Source organism: Oreochromis niloticus, unplaced genomic scaffold (genome assembly GCF_001858045.2).
Source record: "Oreochromis niloticus isolate F11D_XX unplaced genomic scaffold, O_niloticus_UMD_NMBU tig00007842_pilon, whole genome shotgun sequence".
Lineage (NCBI taxonomy): Eukaryota > Metazoa > Chordata > Actinopteri > Cichliformes > Cichlidae > Oreochromis > Oreochromis niloticus.
The window spans coordinates 7,252-13,073 of record NW_020328801.1 but is presented as its reverse complement, the minus strand read 5'-3'; positions in this window follow the sequence as shown (position 1 = coordinate 13,073).

Sequence of the window (5,822 nt, the reverse complement as noted above, 5' to 3'; positions counted from 1 at the left end):
AACAAATCCCTTAAATCCCTGTGACTAGCTACCCTACCAGACCTTACTGTTACTGGGCTTTCATTAGTACGTCACAGATCAGGAATATATCCTTCACAGAAAACAGCAATGTAATCTTTAGCCATCATCAATGGGCAATTGATATAGTCTGACAAATATAACTCATATGTCTTCATATATTTTCAGTGGCACACGTCATTGCATTGTGATCTTGCTACCGCAGGGGGATTAGCTCTTTAAAGTTTGTATAATAAATAAATAAACTTTATTTACTTTGAATACACTCTAAGTTTATGTGTATGAGGTAGTTGGTTACTCGTGATGGCCAAATTAAGTTTTCTGAAACACTGAAGCTTGTATAGAAAAAGGGTTCATTACTCAAAGCTTTTTAGCACCGTCGTTTTTGGTGCCATCTGGTCCAATAATATCACGAGCCGCTTGACTCTACAAAATAAATGAACTGCTTCATTATGATTGTCCGCTCAGTTGACAGCCACTGTTTAATGTCATTTGAGAGTTCTGTGATGTTGGGCTACCATTGTATGCTTGAACATGTACAGTAAAAAGACATGTCTGTTTGGGTAGGTGATGAGAGGATTTCACTGTGCAAACTTGTATGTTTTTGTGACGATGCCTAAAAGAAAAGTCTTTTGGAGGATGCGGGCATCAATCGGGCTAAACAGCCACTTCACAAGCGCATGGCACAACATAGAAGAGCCACCTCCACAGGACAAGACTCAGCAGTCCATCTGCATCTTAAGGATAAAGGTCACTCTTCGAGGATGCCAATGTTCACATTTTGGACAGAGAGGACAGATGGTTTGAAAGAGGAGTGAAAGAGGCCATCTATGTCCACTGTGAGCGACCATCTTTGAACAGAGGCGGTGGTTTACGACACCAACTGTCTGCCATCTATAATCCAGTTTTGAGTTCCCTCCCAGACGCCTTAACGCCCACTCACATCCTGGGCCATCTGACCTCAGGAATTCACATGACAAGGTGGGGCCAGGTTTCACAATGAGCTCACCCGAACCTGGCTGATTAGGTCCACACCCGCTTTCACACCTTGGCTCATGTGATTAGAGGATCACCAGGTGGTCCTTTGTCCCTCTTTGGGGGGATACTCCCACTGGGTTTAAATCTGGGACTCTCGGCCATTTGACCTTAGAACTGAAGAAGCTTCTCGGATGAGAGGTGAAACGTCTTCAAGCAACTTAAAGAAGTCCAGACGCTTTTCTTTGCAAATTCCTTTGACATGCTAAGCTAGCGCTCTACCATTTGAGCTAATCCCCCACATGAGTCAACCCGAGTGACGTCATCAGACACTGATAAATAGTCTTCAAATATGTGAGAAAGGTCGGACTTTGAAGTGAATCACCAGCAAATACATACAGAGTATTTCAGAGATGAAAGTAAAATTAATTTGGTTTATTGAACAGATATTTTCGGACTGTGTATTGACGCTGCACCAAAAATAAATCATATACCACAGCATAAACCACAGCCAATGACAACAGGGAGGGGTGTAGTAACTTTTACCATTTACTGAAAAAAGGCATGGGTCATTATCAGCAGAGGTTTCGGATCAAACCACTGTGAGACCTTGGGTCACCCTGTTTACATGCTTAACTTAATAACTAGAGGTGCAGTACTCTAAGACGAGTCAACTGTAGTGACCTTTAACTGATCACACATGCTGTGGCGTTGTAGAGCTGCAGATGCGCAGTGCAGAGAACGGACACACGTGCTTCTGGAAATTATACTGGGATAGTTCCTCCTTTCAGTACGCCACAGTCAGTTGTTTCCTTAGCATTTCAAGGAGAGAGTAGCATTCGTGTGATCAAACCGATGCATCCGTGGGGGATTAGCTCAAATGGTAGAGCGCTCACTTACAACAAATCAGAAAAGTTTGATTTTGCAGGTTGAAAAGATTGATCCAATCACTCTGAAAAGACTTTCTAACAGTCTTCTCTCTTTAATGTCACAAAACTGAAAAACATCCCTGCTCATCCTAAAATAATATCAGAAAGATGGCAACTGCTTCTTTTAGCATTCAGCGCTACTGAAGAGTAGTGTTCACAAATGTACTAACACTTTCTAAGTACAACGTCTTGATGCATGCTCAATCATCCAGGTAAGTAGATCAGTACATCAGTATGAGCAAACAGCATGCAAGATGGCTGATTACAGGAACCACCTGAGATTCAGCCTCAGATGCCGACAAGACAGGATTACTCCTAAAAGTCTGCTAAAAGCTGCTTAATGAACGGGTGAGGCAAACAAGTTTTACCATCGACGTGTTAAAATCTGAAGAGGAGTGGATCCGACAGAGACTTACAATGCTTCTAGATGACAATGCTCTTAAAAGGTGTTTGAATTCACCGAGAAGGATCGTCTAGCACAGCACGAGAAGTCTAAAACCAGGCAACAGAGTTTGACTTGTTGTGCGTCGGAAACCACAGCAAAATACAAAGAGTGTCCTCAGTGGTCAGAAGAGAGAAGGATGCCATACGAGGATGTGGACAAGTGGGTGAAGAATTTGTCTGACAGACAGCTCACCCAAACAGAGAAAACATCTTGCTAAAGGTTTGAATTTTGCTGTGACGCCAAGACAATCCCGCTAGTGGAACTGATCACAGCCACAGAAAGAGCAATTTGAAAGAACAATATTGCAGACGTGGAAGCAGAGCAACTACGGGCAGACGTTTCGGTCTGTCTCAGCAACGCAAAGCCCCCAGCATCCAACATCAGCATGGAGGAGAGGAAGGCACTCCCATCACATTATCATCCTTAGGCAGACAAGGTAGGTGCACAGTTTTGCTAAACCAGCCAGACTATCATGAGAACATTTCGTCACTGCTCAGTGACGAAATACTTATGAGCCCTAGGACCCAGGAAATGGTTACAGGAAGAGGGTGATAGACTGTCTGAAGTAGCAGGTTAGCCTTCTTAGATTGTGACATTTCCATCAGTAATGGGGACATCTAAAGCTGATGTGTACCGTAAACCTACGCATACGGATCAGTATTTAAGGTTTGACTCTCATCATCCAATGGAGCATAAACTGGTTGTCATCAGGACGCTACAACAGAGACGAACACCATCCCCACAGACACAGCGGCCAAAGAAGCAGAAGAACATCACATCAAGAATGCCCTGAGTAAATGTGGTTATCCAGCTGGACTTTGTCAAAGCTGGGAAGGCACCTAAAGAAAGCTCCAGCCGATCCAGGAGAGAGGACAGCTGCCTTCTCGAAAGCCTGTAGGGATCCCGTATGCATCAGGAGTATCAGAACATTTGAGATGCATTGTTTCTAAACACCACATCTCTGTGGCTTGAATTTAAGAGAACAAACGTTATAGGATTCCTTACCTGGATACCTGGATTACCTTTAAGACCTACCATAGAACCAAGTCCGCCAGAGCTTATATTATATTTTACATGCTGTAGTGCCATTTTTGGGATTTAGTTGATATACATCATACAACCATTATAACCCAAATTTTAATAATATGTATGCATTAAGTGCATAGTAAGTACATAAATTGCAAAAAGTGCAATAAACTACAAAAAATTGAAAATCGTTTTTGTTTTTTTAACATATATTTCTAGTTAGAGAAATTTAAGAGGCTTATCCTCAAACTGTAAATACAAAAAGTTGCACAAACTAGTTTCCCACCACAGGAAATTTATTTTAAGTGTCTTCATAGTTTTATTTTTGAAATACACCAATTTTCATATACTGCAGGAAATCGAAAATAAATTATAATGCAAATTTGCGAAAAAACAGCATATGCATCAAAATAAACTATTTCCAGCAGTGCAATATGAGTCCTAAGCATCCCAGAAACGACACAGAAAGTCATAAAGTCAAACATAACTTTTAAAAACACAAGTATAGGCTCATAAGCCCTGATGGTAAAAGAAACTACATTCGCAAAATGACGTCACTTCCGGTTTCGGGCAGATCAGGCGGACATGATAGTTCGCTGATGGAGTAGGAAGTGTTACGAACAGCTGATGATCGGCAAAGCGTGTTTCTGGAATATTATGTTTTGTTGCTGCAAGCGCTTTTTATGCAGTTTTTGCAAAGCTATATGTGGAAGGAAACCGTGACCTAGGACAAGCTGATGGCCATAAATGTAAGTACAACTCCTCCGGTTCATATGCAAAAAATTATTGCGCTAGCTTACATGGTTGCAGTGCTACGGGATTAAAAACAGTTACGCACAACAGAGCGTGCCCGCTCGACCGGCTTAAAGGGTTAACACAATCGTCTTTGGTGGCATCTTTGCTTCTGGAAATTATACTGGGATAGTTCCTCCCTCCAGCACTCCACGGTCACAGTCAGTTGTTAGCGGGAGTAGCATTCATGTGATCAAAAAATACACCAGTGGGGAATTAGCATCTCTAAACAACAAATCAGAAAAGTTTGATTTTGCAGGTTGAAAAGATTGATCCAATCACTCTGAAAAGACTTTCTAACAGCTCTTCTCCCTTTTAATGTCTCACAAAAAAAGAAAAACATCCCTGCTCATCCTAAAATAATATCAATAATTATTTCTGCAGATTTGTGGAGGGGAATTGGAAGCAGGAAATCGCTGCACGTCAGCAGGTGAAAAGAAAAGAGAGGGAGGAAGTTAAGTTGGACGTGTGTGTGTGTGTCACAGAGATCACACAGCTGAGGCATGTGGAGGTGTACAGCACATAGTGTTTTGACTGACAGCTTCTAGCTGTAATCACGTGTATGATTGTTTCCACATGTGAAACGGATGTAAAAATGATTGGATGAAAAATCCCCCCGTGGCCGGCAGTCTGAATAAAGGCTGTGAAGTCGTGTCAACATGGTTTCAGTTATCCTGCAGGAAAGTAAGACTTTAACTTTTTATTTGATACATCAAAGCGTGAAGGTAGCAAGGGACTACTTTTACACCATGTAGACTATTGTACTGATGTTTCAAGTATATTTTTTTGTCTCTAACCACAAGATCAGATGTTTTCTGATAGTGAGTGAGGGTTTTTTTCCAGAGAGAGCAAATGTTTTTAATATATTGATCATTTTTGAGCCATTTTAGTTCACAATGGAGAGATCTGATGAAACTAAAATAATAATTTTAGTCAATTTTAGTCCATAGAATAGGCTGGAAAATCATGGGGAGACCTTTGCCTGTTCACATTTCTCTCTGGTGTGATATCACACCCCATTGTGCCAATGAGTTTAATCAAAGGATGAAAACAAACATTTTGTACCCGAAAAACTATTGAGTATGGATGCAGTCATTTTGTAAATGATTCTGAAAAAAAAAAAACCTTTAAAAATACAAGATAAATAATTGGTTCTCTTATATTTTTTTTTATTTTTACATACAGAATAATTAGCTAGTTCAGTTACAGAGCCAATGCATAACACCACCACCTCAAAGTGCTTTATATCATCAGCTAGGCCATACAATACCAGAGAGAAGTCCAAAAATCACTCCCATTTAATAGGAAGAACCATTCAGCAGAACCAAGCTCTAGGTTAAAGAAAAAACATAAAAGAGGAAGAACAATCAACAAAACACAGACTACAGGAGAGAGAGGGCATTGTTAATGACGTTCAGCAGTGGCACATAGACACGTGGAGAAGAAATGCTGTGTCCATCATGGGAAGGCCTCCAACAGACTGATGTAAGATGCATAACTAAGTGATGTTTCAAAAAGGAACACTTTAAGGCTAACCTAAAAATACAGGGACGTCTGTCTCCTGAATCCAAAGTGTAAATGGTTCTACAAAGGAACCTGAGACTTGAAGGCTCTGCCTCGCATTCTACTTTTAGAGG